The sequence below is a fragment of the Euprymna scolopes genome, chromosome 11 (assembly GCF_053919585.1).
Source record: "Euprymna scolopes isolate OS-2025 chromosome 11, ASM5391958v1, whole genome shotgun sequence".
Classification (NCBI taxonomy): domain Eukaryota; kingdom Metazoa; phylum Mollusca; class Cephalopoda; order Sepiida; family Sepiolidae; genus Euprymna; species Euprymna scolopes.
In genome coordinates, this window is record NC_136492.1 from 56098824 (window position 1) to 56116958 (window position 18135).

Here is an 18135-nt window from a genome sequence, read left to right on the forward strand (position 1 = left end):
GGGTAAGGTGGTAATGTAGTATATGCTCATTCGACATGGCATCATCCTCCTTGGCATTACTTTCACCTTTGGGGGTAGGGTAGAATCTGTTATGTTTTCATATCAATCCTTTCTTTCATTATTTAATACCTAATTTTATATTAATGTTATTTTAATTTTTTTTATTTTTATCTCCATGCATAAAGCAATTTAAAAGGAAATGATTAATGGCTACAGTAATGAAACTATATAACAGACGTACGACAATTTCTAAAATACAATTTTAAGAGATGGGAGGGATTTCATTAGTTAAGCATATCTGTTGATTATCCAATGAAAATTAACAGAAAGTATATGTTGCTGAAAAATTTCAATTATATCTATTGGAATAAATTTTTTTTCTTTATAAAAAAAAAACAAACTGACATTTCTTTAATTGAGTGACTATTCAAAATGAAATATTGATATTTTAGGAGTATTTATAGATGCTAAAATTGCGAGTATCTGATTGCTTTCACTTTATTAAAATATGTATTAGTCTAGATGCAATTACATTTACAAAGAATTGAAAATCATCTTAAACTTTTCAATATGAATCTACTTTTCGCGTTAGCATTACACTCCTTTTAAGACCAATCCTAATTCACTCATCAATAAACAAGATTTCTAATTAAACAGAGCATTTATCGAACAAATTCAACACTAATTAATATTAAAAGATTTTCAAGATTTTCCTTTTGTGTTTCATTAGTCAATAAGCTGCCAAAAGGTTAGCTTGACACCATGCAGAGGATTGAGAGGAGGAAGTCTTTTTTTTTTAACCAAATTATAAAAAGAAACCTTTAACTACGCTCTTTATGAACTTATAATTCATTTTCAGAGATGATTTTGAAATTTAAATATTACAGTCTAGTTTTAAGTCATACATGATTTTACAGCTAAAAATCCCTTTTCTATTCGACACTTTAAATCCTTCCCAATTCTTTTTAACTTTGGATAAAATCATCAAGTGATTCACTTGTAGTTTGGGGCTATAAGTGACCAACATAAATACAGGTGATGATGACCAGTTTTATAAAATTGGCCAAACTTATATATATATCAGGGTTTGATAAGAAACAAGCCGAGCATGTGGAGTCCTCCTCCACGAGTTAAAAAATTTACTTTCACCATGACTAATGTTTGTGCAAAATCCCCCCCCCCCGAAAAAAATCCAAGGTGTGGTTATTAAGAAAAGTGTGAACGGATGAATGATTTCAGAGAGGGAGTAGGGACAAAAAAGAACTTTATTGCTTTAAATAAAGCTGAACTGTTTCATTCACTGATTATATCTGGTTCAGGAAGATGAATCAACCTTTTGGAGGAAAAAAGATGAAAAACACACTGAGGTAAATAAAACTAGGAGGAATTGACACAAGACAACCTGACCAGGGGCATTTCATATTATTACTAACTATATTGTCTAGGCAGACGTTGCCTACTAGTCATTATCTTCATTTTTTTTTTTTTTTTTTTTTTTTTTTAGTTCAGTCTCCATGCTACGTAAACCTGATTTTGTATTTATAAAAAACAAACAAGATTTAGATAAAACAAGTCGAGCATGCAGAGTCCCCTTCCAAGAGTAAAAATTTACTCTTGCCATGACTAATGCTTGTGCAAAATTGGCAAAAAATTCAAGGCATGGTTATTGAGAAAAGTGCGAACAAACAAACGATTTTGGGACATTTCCGCTCCTATAACACATCCTAAATCCAAGATGTGGTTATTTAGAAAAGTGCGAACAGGAGTGAATTACTAAGTCCAATCCCTCTTTTGTCAGAGACTAAAAATAGGTTAACATAATAGCAGATGATTTAATAATAATATCATGAAATTAGCACAAGACTAAACGATTAGATGTAAATAAAAATGTAAATAAACTAAATAAGTGATATATTCCAGTAATCACTGTGATATATTAGAACCATTTTTGTGTTTTTAAAGATATTAAAAAGAAATGTATTTAGTTATAAAGTAAAAAATAAAATCAAGAGCTACTGATTGTTTAACCTAATTTTGTTTTTCCTAACATTCACCAGCAAGAAGAGAAACAATTTTTTCTTGTCCCCCTTCCACCATCCCTTTAATTTGATCCTTGGTCTTCTTTTTGTGTGAATCATCATGATATGACTTCTGACCAGCCCCATTCTACCGTTGACATTGGTTCCCCATTTTTTTAATTTTTTTTATTTATTTAGAATTAGATACTTATAAGAGGGATCATATGAAGCTATCTAATACACATAGTGAAAATAGCACTATGGAATGTGCTGCTTATATTATTAGTGGATAAAATTGGTTTGGCAGATTCTTAAAGTTAGACCCATATAGCAACACATTTGACAAATCGATATTTGATACTGACTGGTTAATTTTTATTATTTTTGTACCATGTTTTTGGCAATGAGAAAAACTGTACTGTTTCAATTTTAAAAAAAATATATTTTCCCCAGAAAAATGATATTATGGCTTTAAAACTAGCTCAAGTGATTAATAATTTTAAAAATTCAATACAGCTAGATTTCACATTTCATATCAACACTTATACATTTAAATTAAATATTGCACTATTTACTTTTGAAAATTACTTGCATGTCATAATATTAGTTAAAATGATTTTATTTCTAAAACCTACTTCCATTGTTCTTTTAGTGATATGCTACAAGCAGCCAGAAATATCTAATTTACAAATGGCTGATCACTTTATTAGTAATTTTTTTACTGTATGGCATAATCAAGTTGACACACCGGTTCTCATTAGATCACTGAAGTTAAGCAATGTTGAGCCTGGTCAATACTAGATGGGTGACCAATTTGGGAATTTCAGACACTGTATTTAGAAGGACATTGACACCTTCTTGCAAGAGTTGCAAAAACCTAACATCAACATCTTCCCTAACAGGGATATACATGCGACTAGGAACCGCTTGTGAATTCCATACTCCCATGGAACTTCCTCCTTTGGAGGAAGCTGGTCATTCCAATTTTCAGTTCTCGATTTCATATTTTTAAACCAATAACTTCTACAAGTATGCACCTTATTTACATATTCGAGATTAATCGAATATGGTATACTTTCAGATGTAACCTTTGTATTTTATTTGTTCAGTAATAATTTAATTAATATCGTTAATTTTTCTGATTCTTTGGTTCATCAATTCAAAACTGTTTTTTTTTTCACTATAATTTCAACATTTTCTTTTTTATGATGAAATAATTGTACAGCATAACACACTGTCATAATAAATTAGCTCAAAAATTGTTTTGTCTTTCTTTTTATAAGCACAAAAACGTATTTACTTGATTTTTAAAATTGCTAAAATTTACAGATTTTATTTTTATTATAATTAGTTAAATCTTGTTTTGCTTTAAGCTGTGATAATCACAAAAACTATAATTTAGACACTTTTTTTTACGTGTAGTAAATCAATACATTGTTTTTTGTTTTAAGTTGGTTCTCCTGTAGCATAGAGACTACTGAAGTATATCACATATTTGATTTCTTTTCTGCCCTCTTTTTTACTTATACTTGTTTCGAACTGGGGGATTTGTTCTGAAGTAAAAACAAACTTAGTCATTTTCATAACACTGATAATCTTATTAAATTATTTGTTTTTATGTTAAACTATTCATTTTTTTTTTCTGCAACTCTGGCTTTGTTTTTATAAATACAAAAACAGATTCACTTGTAGCAAAAAGACTTTACAACAACAAAATAAAGATGAACAACGATTCCCAGGCAACGCCAGGTCGGTACAATTAGTAATATGAAACGCCCCCCCCCCCATCTTGTTGCTTTGTGCAAATTCCTTCTAGTTTTACCGTAACACTGTTTTTCATCCTTTCCCTCTAAAAGGTTGATTCATTTTCCTGAACCAGATATAATCAATGAAGGAAACGATACAGCTTCATTTAAAACAATAAAGTTCTTTATTACCTCTCCCCTTAAAAAGTCCAACACAATGAAGACAGGTGGGAGTGAGAGACTGATATAGAGCTAAAACTAGTGGCATTTTTAGTTCTTTGAAACTTAGGTAGAGAACACTTTGGGGGGGGGGGTACAAGTCAACTTTAAATGCATGTAATCAAAATTCCTATTTTCTCATCCCTTTATATACACAGGTTTAAATGGCTGGTCTACAAAAAAATATCAGTGCAGGTTCTGTCATTAAGACGTGGAAAGTCAAAGCCACCTAATGTCTAGATGCCAAACCCTATTAGAAGATGGCCTTTACACTGTATGCCACAACAAATATGTAGAAAGTATGCAAAGTACAAGTAGAAGCTCTTACAGGGACAACATCTATTTTCAAAAGAGCCCTTGGATATAAGTTAAACGTATAGCAGAATCAAGTGTTAACTCCAGAAGAGGGACCCTGTATTTCTTCAAACTAACTGAAGTAAAATATAAAAAAGTTAAATGGACTATATATATATATATATAGTCCATTTAACTAAGATCACCAGTAACCACAGACAGCAACAGTGTTGTACAGGCTGTCGGGTTTAAATCCTGGCTTGAGGTAGTTGCCTGTCTAGCTACACTGGTGAGCTGTGAAACAGCAAAACAGTACTGTTTGAGTTGAGCATATTGAGAAGTGATACACGAATTACCATTAGCGTATAAAGCGATGCTTTTTGTGTAAACAAATCAAGCTCAGATATTTTGTGTAAACAAATCAAGCTCAGATCAGAGGTCAAAACATTGTTAATTCACGACTCACACAGCAGCCGCCGATTAGCGTAATGCCTTGACTGTCGTACAGGTGGTCAGGTTTCAATCTTGGCTTGAGGTAGTTGCCTGTCCAGCTGCACTGATGAGCTGTGAAACAGCGAAACAGTACTGTATGTGGATGACATATATATATATATATATATATATATACATACACACACACACACACACCGTATATTTCGGCGTATAAGATAACCGTCAGATAAGACGAGCTACAAAATTGGAGCAAATTTTAATAAATTTATATATAGGTTGTATAAGATGACTGCTAAATCACGAAACCATATTTGTTTAGCTTAGGTTAGAGATTGCAACACCCGGTATCTTATGAAATATTAGTTTTTAATGATTTTTTTTAACTTTAAGGGTTGTCTTATACGCTGAAATATACTATATATATTTGTATATTTTGGGAGCAAGTCTTATTCAAGGACATCTAATTGAACACAACAGAGTTATTCTTTTTTCTGATCTTTCTTCTGATGATAATCGGACACACCGATAGAAAGGGCTCGAGTAGAATATGACTGAACAATAACTTTTGGGCGCCACTTTGTACAATATGCCAATTGAAATAAAAAAATTAAAAAAAAAAAAAACACTTGGCAAAATGAAAAGATATCCAGAAAAAGAATAACTCTGTTGTGTTCAATCAGACGTGCTTGAATATATATATATATATATATATATATATATATATATATTTATTGCTGTCAGTGGTTGCTGGTGATCTTAGTCATTGGTGGCCATAGTTACTGTCGGTCATTGTCAGGCACTGGTGGCCTTAGCCAAAATGAAATCATCTGGCCTTCTCTGTCAGGCAATTGGAGGCCAGTGGGAATAAAATAGAAAAAAAAAAAACCTCTGAATAGTGATGATTGTATCAAGTCAAGAAAAAATATGTAATATGTACAAAAGCAAAAACTTGGGTAACCAAAATAGGATTTATAAAATTTTAAACTGCCTTATAATTAACGAATCATGGTGACCGTGTTAATTAATGGATGAAAGCTTAAAATGCTTTATCATTTTAAAGAATGAAATGAAAGGAAATCATCTATAACTTCTCTCCTCAAAACATAGCAAGTGTATATGTATGATATGGTCCGAAATTTAAAAAAAAAATGCTTCAACTTAAAAAAAAAAAAAAAAAAAATTGGATCATGCTTTTCTTCCTTCTCTTAACAAATTCTTTGCATCTTAATGTGTTCTAAAAACAGTTTTATGTTTATTCAAAGTTTATATATATTATATACCCTTCAATACAATTTTTTCTTTTAATAAATGCATCTGACGCCTACTATAATAGTCACAACCAGGATCATAAAGCAGGTGGTTAACAATGTTCTTTAGATTTCACAAAGTTCCATGGTTTTACTCTCCCACAGTTTTTCATGTCTGCTTGCCATCCTATCTGTTGAAACAATCTAACAGTATAGCTAATGAATATGCAGGCTAGACAGCAGGATAAGTCAAACACATGAACCATTTTTGCCAGGCTATCTAGCAACATATTTCATCTAGGGTTTTCCACCTATTTATGAGAATTCTGAACAATATTGTATTTTAATTTATTTTTATTTCGGACTATTATTCTCATCTTTATGAGTTGTTTTTGATCTTTTATTGGTTTTGTTTATTCACAACGTTTCACCCAACTATTCCTCTGGCCTTCGTCAGGTGGTAACCGCGACGGATAGGAACTTCGAATCTCCTAACTGCATTCTCAGCCATCACTGCCATCCGTAGTTGTTGTCTCACCACATGGAAGATCAGATAAATAAACGTGGATTTATAAGATCAAAGAATCCAACCTTGATCGCCCTTCGGGGCCCGTGGCGCAGTTGATAGAGACGTTGAATCTCTACAGTTCCAGATGAACATTGTCTGAAGATAGCGGTTTCAATCCCACCCAAAGCATGCCAGAGGTTAATTGGCCAAAATGTGGTGAGACGACAACAACTACGGATGGCAGTGATTGCTGAGAATGCAGTTAGGAGATTCGAAGTTCCTATCCGTCGCGGTTACCATAAATAAAAATAAATTAATATATAATGCTCATCTCAAAAATGAATTCCAATTAAGGAATAATATATATAAATATTGTATTGTTATGGGGTAAGCTGACGTACCTATTTCAGGAATAATAGACTTACCCAACGAGTATAAACATAGTTACATCTAACATGTCGTTGGGTAGTAATTCATGCCCTTCATTTAATGCTAGGTTGCATTTACGATCGGTTAACAGTCAAGATTCCAACCTCGATTATAAGTCCAACAGAAACTGAGTCATTTTAATGGCCTTTTATTTGGCAAGCTGAGGCATTCGTTTTGGGTAGTCCTAGGAGGTCTACTCTCCTAAGCCTTGCCTCCAGTCTTTTGGACAGAGTAAGTTTATTGCTTACTGCCTGACTGGAGAATGCTCACTGGGCTACCCAACCAATTTTTAAAAGGCTCGAGTGCTTCTTTAGGAGTGCTGGCTTTACTGTACCCACCTTGTGTCACATCTCGTAGTGGGAAAGAAGTAAATGCTCATAGTGATTCACGTCAGTTGTGGCACCATAATCATGGCACGTACTTCTACAACATACTTTTGCTGATACATTTTTAGTTAATTATACCATTGTGTTTCTTTTGATTATTACTGGCCTGCAAGGCTACAACACTTATCAGGACATCATTTTACCTAAAACATTATTTACTTTGTACATGAAAATATGATGGATTTGGTTTTATCTATTTTACTGCACATCAATACTTTTTGTGATTACGCTAAACGGTTGATAGTATACATTTAGTTGGATACAAATTGTTAAAAATACCAAACTATACTCACTTTGTCTCACAGTTAGTAAAATATCAACAATATCAGTACATAACCTTAATAGTCCAGTACTGCTGTCACATCTGGAATAGTACTGCTCAGAGCATGCTCTCTTACCTTGACAGAGTACAAGGGTGACTTCGCACCAAAGTGGGGATAATTTGTTTTTACCCAGGAGTCCTTTTCTCACAGAAAAAAAATATACCACTAGTTTTTCTTTATCCTTATCAAAACCTTCACAGCAAGTACCTGCCTGGTTACTGCCACTACAAAGAACCTTCCATTCATCTTCTTAACCTAAAACTAAACTTAACTTCCATGAGCAGAGTTTCTTTCCAAGAAGTTTCAATTTGTGGAATACAATACCACATGACTGCTTCCTGTTGACTACAACAGCGATTTTCAAGTCAAATGGCAACAAATACTTGTCAGGCTGTCCTCTTAACTAATCAAATCCTGCCCTTCTCACCATTTACAATCCTCTCATAATATTGTTCATCATCCAATTGACAAGCTCATTGAGCCTTATCCTCAAATGGCCTATCGTGGTAAGTGGTGACTCAGAATAAAATATAAATAAATAGGATTTGAACTTGGCATAGCAGATTACATAGTCCCAAACATCATCCATTCGGTTAATTACACACACACTCCTATAAAATATAATCAAATCCAAAATATTGAAGAGGAGTAGGAGGAAAGAGCTTGCATTAAGAATCTAAAAGTACACTTATAATGTTCCCTCTTTGCAACCAGCAAAACTTTCACCAATCTGGCTCTAGACAATACAATGATTTCTAGAAATAGAGTTGCTACTCTTCCTCAGCCAGATTGAACTACAATTGGAATAAGGAAAATAAATCAATGATGAACAACGACGAATATTAACATAATTCGTCTGATATGATCCATTTTGTTTCAAGTATTCAAGCAACTATAATAATCGAAGCGATGAGGGTTTTGACTAGACAGCATTATATTTAAATGGTTCTCATCTTGCAATTAGTTGTTGGTTTGCTAACTGTTTATTTTATCGTTTGGATTATTTAATGATTAAACCTTATACTTATTGTTCAAAAGTTATTGAAATAATTATGTCAGCCTCTTTAAGAAACTCATTCCTTATCGTTGAGCACTTTCAGTTGAAATAAAGTCGGTCAATTTTGCTCATATGCACACATCATATGATTTGATCATTCTGACAGATTTAGAAAAAAAAAATGTTTAAATTTCAACAGTATTTTCTCATGGTTAACGGTGGCTGAATGGATTAGGTCCTTGCTAACAAAGCCAGAGATGGCTTCTGTTGCCAGGTTCGAATATATCGACCGGTGTTTATCATGACACCCTGCACTGATGATTCCCAAAAGGATGAAACACTAGTGTCTGTATGTATTTAAAAATTATTATAATATATATATATATATATATATATATATATATACATACACACACACACACACACTGGGTGTCCATAAAGTTCGTGTGCACTTTAAAAAATTTATAACTTTATTCATATTTGCGATAGAAATAATCTGTAAAAAATGTTATAAAGTTTCATGTATCTAGTTTTAAGTATAGTTATTGAATAATTTTTCACCACAAAATTCCTAACAAATTTTAGATAAGTAAAAAATTAGTAAAAAATATTTTCTTTTGTTTTTCAGAATCAATTTGATCCCATGGCTTCAATTGAGGTAAAAGTAAACTGTGTCATTTGGTTGGCTGAATTGAAATCTACTATTGCTGTATAAAGAAAGTTTAGAATTGAATACAATAAAAAAACGCCTCATAGGAACACCATTGTTAAATGGATGAAAAAAATTTAAAGAGACAGGCTCTGTTCATGATAATCCATGGTCTGGAAGGCCATGTGTCAGTGACGAAAGTGTTGCTTCCATAGAAGAATCCTTCACTGCAAGTCCAAGAAAGTCTGTAAGACGGGCATCATTGGAGCTTGGGTTGCCAAAGTCTACTGTGCATAAGATTCTGTGGGCAAAACTTCATATGAAAACTTACAAAATTCAATTACATCAACAGTTGTTAGAAGAGGATTATTATGCACGGCTAACTTTCTGTCACCAGTTCAATGAAAAACTTTGCAATGATGATGCATTTGTGAGTAATTTACTGTTTTCTGATGAAGCAACATTTCACATTAGTGGCAAGGTCAACAGGCATGATTGCCGAATTTGGGGAACTGAAAACCCAAATGAAACTGTTGAACATGAAAGGGACTCTCTTAAAGTTAATGTGTTGTGTGCTTTGGGAATAAATCGAATCATAAGGCCATATTTTTTTGAAGATCGTGTTATTAACAGTGACAGCTACTTAGATATGTTGCAGAATTACTTTATTCCGCAACTTGAACAATTAAACTTGAAAGATGATACAGTGTTTCAACAAGATGGAGCTCCTTGTCACTTTGCTCAGCATGTTAGACAGTTTCTAAATCAGGAATTTCCTAACAGATGGATCGGAAGGGGCGGACCATTTTATTGGCCTCCACGTTCGCCAGATTTGACTCCATTAGATTTTTTTTTATGGGGACATGTGAAAACAATTGTGTATGCAACCAAACCTAGTTCACTGGAAGATTTGAAAGCTAGAATAACTAATGTGATTTCAGGCATTACTATAAATCATTTGGCAAATGTTTTTCGTGAACTGCAAAATCGTATTACCCTTTGTATTGCTAATGATGGAGGGCATGTGGAAAGTTAAATAAAATTTCAATAAAAGCTTAAAAAATATAGATTTACTTCTTTCAAATCCATTTTACAGATTATTTCTATTGCAAATACAAATCAAGTTATAAATTTTTTAAAGTGCACACGGACTTTATGGACACCCTGTATATATGTATATATATTACTCCTATAATTTTTTTTTTTTTTTTTTTTTTTTTTTTTGCGTGTATTAAAACCCCTTTTTCTACTTATTTAAAACGAAAATACAACTTTATTATATACAAGTCATGGAATTGCTTTCACTAACAAAAGATCTAGCTAATTTGTATATTATTTTAAACATTCATTTTAATTCCCTATTAGTTTTTCTGTTTTCTTATGGGATAATCATCTTTAGTTAACTGCTATGTGTAATTATATTCATGCAGATATTCTACATAATTTATATTTGCGTAAAAAGTTTACAGTAAACATAAAACTCTTTCACTACATAGTTATATATGCATATATATTTTTGTTTAAAATATTTTGCCTACCAAACTCCTACAGTTTTTGGTCTTCATACATGAAACCTCAGAAGGTCGCACAATGGCATTACGAATATGCATGCATAATGTAGTAGCTTTTAGTTCATGTTTTAATTTTTAGCCTCGCAGCAATCATGGCTTCATAGCTCACTCGTTAACGGCAGAGAAAAAATAAATCTTAAGTTAACCGTTTTTGTTTTGATTCTCGGTGGTGGCGCACACAAGTCATTTTTTTGTTTAACTTTAAATCATTACTATATATTGGGTCAAATATGATAAAATAATAAATACGAAATCAAAATATCATATTTAAGCATATCTTATGACAGGGCAATATATATATATATATATATATATATATAATGATTAATGTGACTTCTATGAACCCGTTAGTGCTGTTTCTCAGGAATAATCCAATCATAACATTTAGGGGTATATTAATGCACTTCTAATAAGTGGGTGACCCATGAAACTGCAGTAACATCTATATATAGAAAAGCGAAAATATGTGTATGTATATATGTGTGTTCGCTTTTTCTGTATGTTAACAAAAGGCTTTTTTCAGAGAAGCGGTTGCTCGCTTAACAACTTTTTAAAACTTTTTATATCACATACAAATTGTAATATCTCACACTTAACAACGAAGCTCGCCTGTCTATTTAATTTGCTCAATTTCGGGAAGATAAATATTCAATATTTGTCGCTCGCCACATATGGGTTAGTCTTTTTCCTATAACATCTCGGGCGTGGGAAAAAAAAAGCGTTCAGCAGTAAATGAATACTATCCCGCAGTTGACCTCATTAATTCATTAAAACGGGCACCTGCTAAATCCAACTAATTAAATAAATTCAAACGTGTTTCCGTTAGCATCTCGCGGTGGGGCAATGGTTAACATCACAAGTTTTTTTTTTTTTTCACACTTTAATTTACAACTTTGCCTCAACGGTTCGGGTTCGATCCTCATACTTACTTTTTCTTAACCCCCCCCCCAAACACCCGGTCAATGCCGGGTACCCCTCGCTAGTGTTCATATAAGTCACATTAATCTATATATATATATATATATATATATATATATATATATATATTATTTTATGTATCTACTAGCAGATATACCCGTCGTTGACCGGTATTAAACAATATTAAATTCCTTAAAAAAATATAGAAAGAAACCAAGACATGTACATGCAAGTATTTATCTTCTAAACTTTCACTTATTTAAGTAAAAAGGAAAAAAAAAAATACTCAAACCGAGATCACAACCAAAACAGTGAGTCAAGTATGATAACCATTAGAACAGCTTGCCACGCTTTTAAAAAGTGTTTTCAAACCTACTTATTTTTAACATAAGGAATGATTCACACATGCGCAGTTGTGAAACAGTTGACAAAAAGCCAATATATATAAGATATGTTTTCTCTGTGATAAAAATGTTGTTTAAGTGCAAATTCAAAATGTAAGTTTAGTAAGCCAATTCAACACAGATTAAAAAAAAACAAACATTTATTTGTTTATAAATGAAAGTACTTTTCTACGTAATCATGTCTTCATTAGGATAGATATTTTTTTTTTCATCTTATTTTTTGTGGCATGATGTCATTAAGAAAAACAAAACCCATTTGGTGTTATCAATGGTGATTTTTAAATGTCCAAGTTAGATCCGTGTGGTCGTGCGTAAAAGTTATATAAAGATGTTTTCTTCGTGATAAAAGCATCGTTCAAGTGCAAATTCAAAGTGTAAGTTTAGTAAGCCAATTCAATACAGATTTTAAAATTATATATATATATATATATATATATATATATATATATATATATATATATATATATATTTGGAACATATTTATGGTAATTAAGATACATAAAGTTTTCAGTTTCATTTCGTAGGGAATCATCAAGCTATCTCCTATGTAATAAAAAATGACTGCAGAAATTAATTCCCCTCTAGACCAAAATATAGGTTTGCAAGAACAGATGCCACATACAAATCCATTACATCTAGCCTTATGTAGCTTTCAAACACTATTTTAGACAAATTCAGTTGTGATATTAAAATGCTACATTGCATCCGACGAGCAACACCACCACAATTGCAAAATCTTTAGAAGAAAGAGTACCTATTTTTCACTCTAAATATTTAGTCCTACCACCGCTCCCAGTTTATTCCACGGATACTGTAATTACATCTATCATAACTGGTTCACCGATACATAGACATAACATAATCTTTCCAATATCCAATTCATAAATAATAGTCTCCCTCTCCTAATTTTGTCCATTCTGATTGGCTGTGCTTTGATAATTCTCACATTCCAGAATACAGTAATTCTCTTAATAAACGAACACTACTAACATTAAAAAATCGCATCACTAAGAGAGATATGTTTGGACAAAGATTCAGGTTTATTTAATGTATAGGTATGATGGACCAATACAAGAGAGAAAAATAATTAAACAAACTCATATAACCCATTTCTAGTATAAATTTTAAAATATATCCACTATAAAATTCTCATTCATCTTTTCCTAAAAAGAAAGAAAAAAAAAAACTGATTTCTTCGCCGTTGACGCCTTTGTCAAAACATCAACAAATCGGTTCTTTTATCATAAAACACGCTATGTATACATTGGTGATGTTTCACAACTACGTATTACATATGTACTTATATATTAAGGAGTTTAGCTTGAGATTTAAAATTTTTCCAAAAAACTTAACAATGATGTCTTCCTCGACAACCTCTTTGTCAAAACATCAACGAACCTGAGGTCTTATACCATTAAATGTACATGCATGTACACTGGTGATGTTTCTCTTTACTTGCCTCCCCATGAGAGCAGAGTTAGACACAAGATTTGTTTTTAATGTGGGGAAAATTCAGCTCCCAAAAAGGGGCAATCTAGATAAGGACAAAAATAAAAATTATCTCGGTCATGAAGAATTTCTCCTCCCCTTACCAAGGAGAGAAAAGGTAAAGTGTAGCATTAGAACAGATACTACACTGTGATCATGGCCTGCAGTTATGTTTCAGAAAGAGACATTTCATGTATTTATATATTGAAGACTTTAGCTCCCAAATAATTGCGACTTTTATATTAAGATTTTTCCTAAAAACATAAAAAAAAAAAACGACGTCTTCATCATCACTAAATTAAAAAGGTTAGCTCCCAAATATTTGTATTTTATCATTTTTATGCTGAAAGAAAAATATGGCGGGTTATTGAACAAACTTATTTTTTGTCAACATATTTCTTTTGATAAAATTCAGTAATTTTTTTTTTTTATCAGAACAAATCATTAGAAAATCATAGAAAAATTGATTACCTGGAAGCTAAACTCCTCAATATATGAATATATATATGAAATGCGTCGGTACTTTGTCACAGTACATTCATTTTGGCCATTATTATACTGGACCGGCAGTGGCTTCCACTCACAACCAGAGTTTTTTTTGTTGTTTTTTTTTACAGGTGGAGTGAGGGGGGGCACAACGCTGGTACTCGGGTCCTGCTAGTGTGTGTGTGTGTGTGTGTGTGTGTGTATATATATATATATATATATATATATATATATATATATATATATATATAAACACACACTTTTATCTTGTAACCCACACAAAGCAAATAAAACGTCTATTTCTAGATGAAACCATTTTAATTGGTGAGGGAAAGCAAGAAAGTCACCACTACCTCAGATGAACTCTGCCACCGGAAATAAATTTGGAAAGAAATCCTACACTCCATAATGAAAAACAAATGGTGAGTGTTTTTTTTTTTTTCATTAGTTCATCAAAAATGATACTAATTTATGTGAAAAAATCGAATTACAAACTTTATTCAAGGGTTTTATATGGATATTTTAGTAAATATATCTAAATAAATAGTGAGTGAAAACACTGGCAAAGCATAATGTTTTTTCCTTCATTAGTAAGTAAATAGAAATCATCCAAGTAATAAGACTTGAAGTCCTCAAAAATTCTCATAAGCTTCAACCTCTGTCTCATTGACGAAATGTTGCATCCCTCTGCCTGTTCTACAAATATTTTAATGGTGAATGCTCCATCGAACTTTTTTTTTTTTTTTTTTACATGGGGTTCACCACTTATCAAGGCCCGAAGGCCACTCAGGGATAAGGGTTATTGCGTGTACAGTAATCAATGAGATAGTATTGTAGTAATCATTATTATTGGAGATTTGATAGAGTGTCTTACTTAAGGAGGCGGTTTGTCAGGAGTTTGTTTATGTTGGATTTGAAGACATCCAAGTTGTAGTCAAGTGGGAAACAGGCAAACAGCAGAGAGTTCTACTGGCGTGCAGTTCTAAGAAGAAGCTTTGCTCATGGAATCTACGTTTGGATTTAAGCACAGATAAAGAGTGGGGAAAATTATTGACAGTAGTTTCAGCCAGACGGGTGTTTCTCGTGAAAGATTTTTTTTTTTTTTTACATAGGCATGACCACATTATCAAGGCCAAGAGGCCACTCAAGGATAAGGGTTAAAGAGTGTACAGTAGAAATTGGACAATATAGTAATCATTAGTAATGAAAATTTGGTAAATTTGATAACTTATATGGAACGGCTCATCAAGAACTTATTTACGTTAGACTTGAAGACAACCATATTGTAGTCAGCAGGAAAGCAGGAAAACGGAAGACAATTCCACAGGTGTGCAGTTCTAAGAAAGAAGCTTTGTTCATGGAATCTACGTTTAGGTTTAGGCACAGATAAAGAGTGAGGGGAATTATTGATAGTGTTTACAGCTAGAAGAGTGTTTCTTGTGAAAGTTTGACGAGGGGGGACCATAGATTGAAGCTCAGTCGAACACTTTCCATGAAAATAACGATACATCAGAGACAAACTCGCAACATCTCTTCTGTGAGAAAGAGGTTGCAAGGAAGAGAAAAGGACATCTCCTACGAGGCTACGAAGTCTATTTTGAACTACAAGCACTCGTACACCCCTCGACATAAATACCCTGACAAACAGCTAAATCCCACCCCTACACAGTAGAGATCCCTAGATGTAAGAAAGCATTCTACTCCAATAGTTTCTTCCCCAGAACTGCTAGATTTTTAAACTACCTTCAGGATTCTGCTTTCCAACTGTACTGACATGCAGAAGTTCAAGTGTAATGTGAACAGACATCTTGCTGCTCATCTCCCTTCATAATATCCCTGCAACTTATGTCCCCAGTAGTAGCCCCCTGCATCAAAGTGGCACTACGCCTTGTTTGGAGTCAAAATAGAATTACAACAAGAAGAAAACACTTTTTAAGTGAAAATATTCTGTTTCTGAATTTTTGAGATAAGGATGTATTATTTGGATTTTTCATACTACTGTTCTCACTATATAATTTCCAAAATCATTCTTAGATCATTTGTAGACATTTATGCATATGACACCACAATCTATGGCAACACTTCAAATGACCAAGATCTTTCTGATTGTATCTCTTCTGATCTTGAGAACATGGTGCAATGGAGAAAAAGGTGGCTAGCTAATTTTGATGTCTCGAAAACCAAGCTTATCTTTCATCATAATCACTGACCACCCCCCATCACAAATTAATTAAAATGAATGATTCATGTCTTGACAAGCGCCTGGGACTGACCTTCACTCCTGATCTGAAATGGAACACATCAAATCTGTTGCCAAGATCGCTGGGAAAATGGTTGGATCACTCTACAGCTCCAGCAGGTATCTTACTGCCAATGCAATCCTTTATCTGTATAAGAGCCAGGTATGCCCTAAAATGGAGTACTGCTGCTACATCTGGGCAGGATATGCTCGGTGCACCGTATCCAGCCTTGGTAGAGTTCAAAACCAGCTTTTAAGCCTAGTAAGTGATGCCCTTTTCTCTTCCGTGCAACATCTTCCCCAAAGAAGAGAGGTTATAAGCCTGTATCTGCTCTATCATTATTTTCATGACAAGTGCTCGAATGAACTCCAATCTACGGTATCCTTTGCCAAACTTAAAATAAAAACTCAATTAGCTACAACCACTATCAACAATTTCCTCCACTCTCTAGCTGTGCCTAAATCTAGATTCCATAACCAAAGCTTTCCCAAAATTGCCCACCTGTAGAACACTGTTCTGCTTCTCAGTTGAATAAAACATGGTAGCCTTCAAATCCAATGTAAACAAGTTCTTGTTGAGCCATCCCCATAAATAATCAAATTTTACCCAATTTACACCATTAAGGATTACTACACTACCACCTTGCATTCATTAACCTTTATCGTCGCGTGGCCTTCGGACCTTGATAAGTGATGATTCCTTATATATATATACAGGGTGACCCCCCCCCCAAAAAAAAAACAGAGGACATTCAATTGTTTTTCTGAGCATTTTACAGTCAACGGAGAAAAAAAGGGGCAAAGACCCTAGTGTTTTGATGTGATGTTTTGAATATAATAAACTAGTTATGACCAAAATTTCATTTCATTCGGACAAAACACTAAGAAACGGGGCCTAATTAGAGTTGGGGCCCGTGTTTTGGGGTCATATATATATATATATATATATATATATATATATATAGTGATAAGTACTAAGAGTATACATCTAAATACAAAAACAAGTTTAAGGCACTAAAATTCATACTAGAATTGTCTACAAGGATAACGTACTTGGTAAAATTCAGTTGTAACTGATACTCTTCTGGAGGTTGAAGGTTCAATCTTCAGTTCAGATGATACTCAAAATACAATTATGAATTACTTAGGACTTCTATCCAGTCATGGCTGACAGAACAAGAGCATACCACCCTGTGAATTAAATAAAGGTTTCCATTCTAAATTTCATGCAGATTCCAGAGTTCAAGGAGATACACCTGAAGAAGGTTAAAGATTACATCAGCTGAAACATTGTGAGAATAACACTCAAAATGAAAAATATAAATTTTATGAAAATATTCTGCAGATTAACCATTTAGTAACAGATTTACCAGACAAAAAAAAATGCTTTTTCAAAGTAAAGTAGATAGCATGGGTGAAGCACATTTAATTCTTCCATAAGGTGCCCCCCCCCTCCTGCCCTAAAATAAATACAACGGTTAATAATTCTGAAAATACATTTAGCAATTCTTTTTTTCAACTCTGAAAAATGTGCAATTTTAACAGCCATTATTTTAAACCAATTTTTTTGCTGAAAGCATTTTTTTTCATCACAAAGGAATTCTGCCTGTATGACAGATTCTGTCATTTTTTTTTTTTTTTTTTTTCCACATCATCATATTCGGTTTAATATCTAAGAAAATACTACGTTAAGAAACAAATTTTGTGCACTTAAAATAATTTGGAAAGCTCAGAATTTTTCTATATAGTGGATAATTTAAA

At 32.9% G+C, this 18135-nt stretch overlaps 1 protein-coding gene and 1 long non-coding RNA gene across 12 annotated transcripts in view; one reads left to right on the top strand and one right to left on the bottom strand.

The window, feature by feature from the left end:
* The window catches only part of LOC145287858 (serine/threonine-protein kinase PAK 3-like), a 268674-nt gene that overhangs the window by 127507 nt on the left and 123032 nt on the right, over positions 1-18135 (bottom strand). The gene's annotated exons all lie outside the window — the stretch shown is intronic.
* LOC145287861 (uncharacterized) overlaps positions 1-18135 on the top strand; it is a 233559-nt gene that overhangs the window by 33758 nt on the left and 181666 nt on the right. For 7 of the 10 annotated variants that reach the window (XR_013869215.1, XR_013869217.1, XR_013869213.1 and 4 more), the window contains exon 2: positions 14442-14557. The exons of 2 other annotated variants lie outside the window; for them this stretch is intronic. This is a non-coding gene — a long non-coding RNA (uncharacterized LOC145287861). Of the gene's footprint in view, positions 1-9247; positions 10448-14441; positions 14558-18135 lie in introns of those variants that run through there. One more of the 10 variants, XR_013869212.1, reaches the window with a different exon arrangement.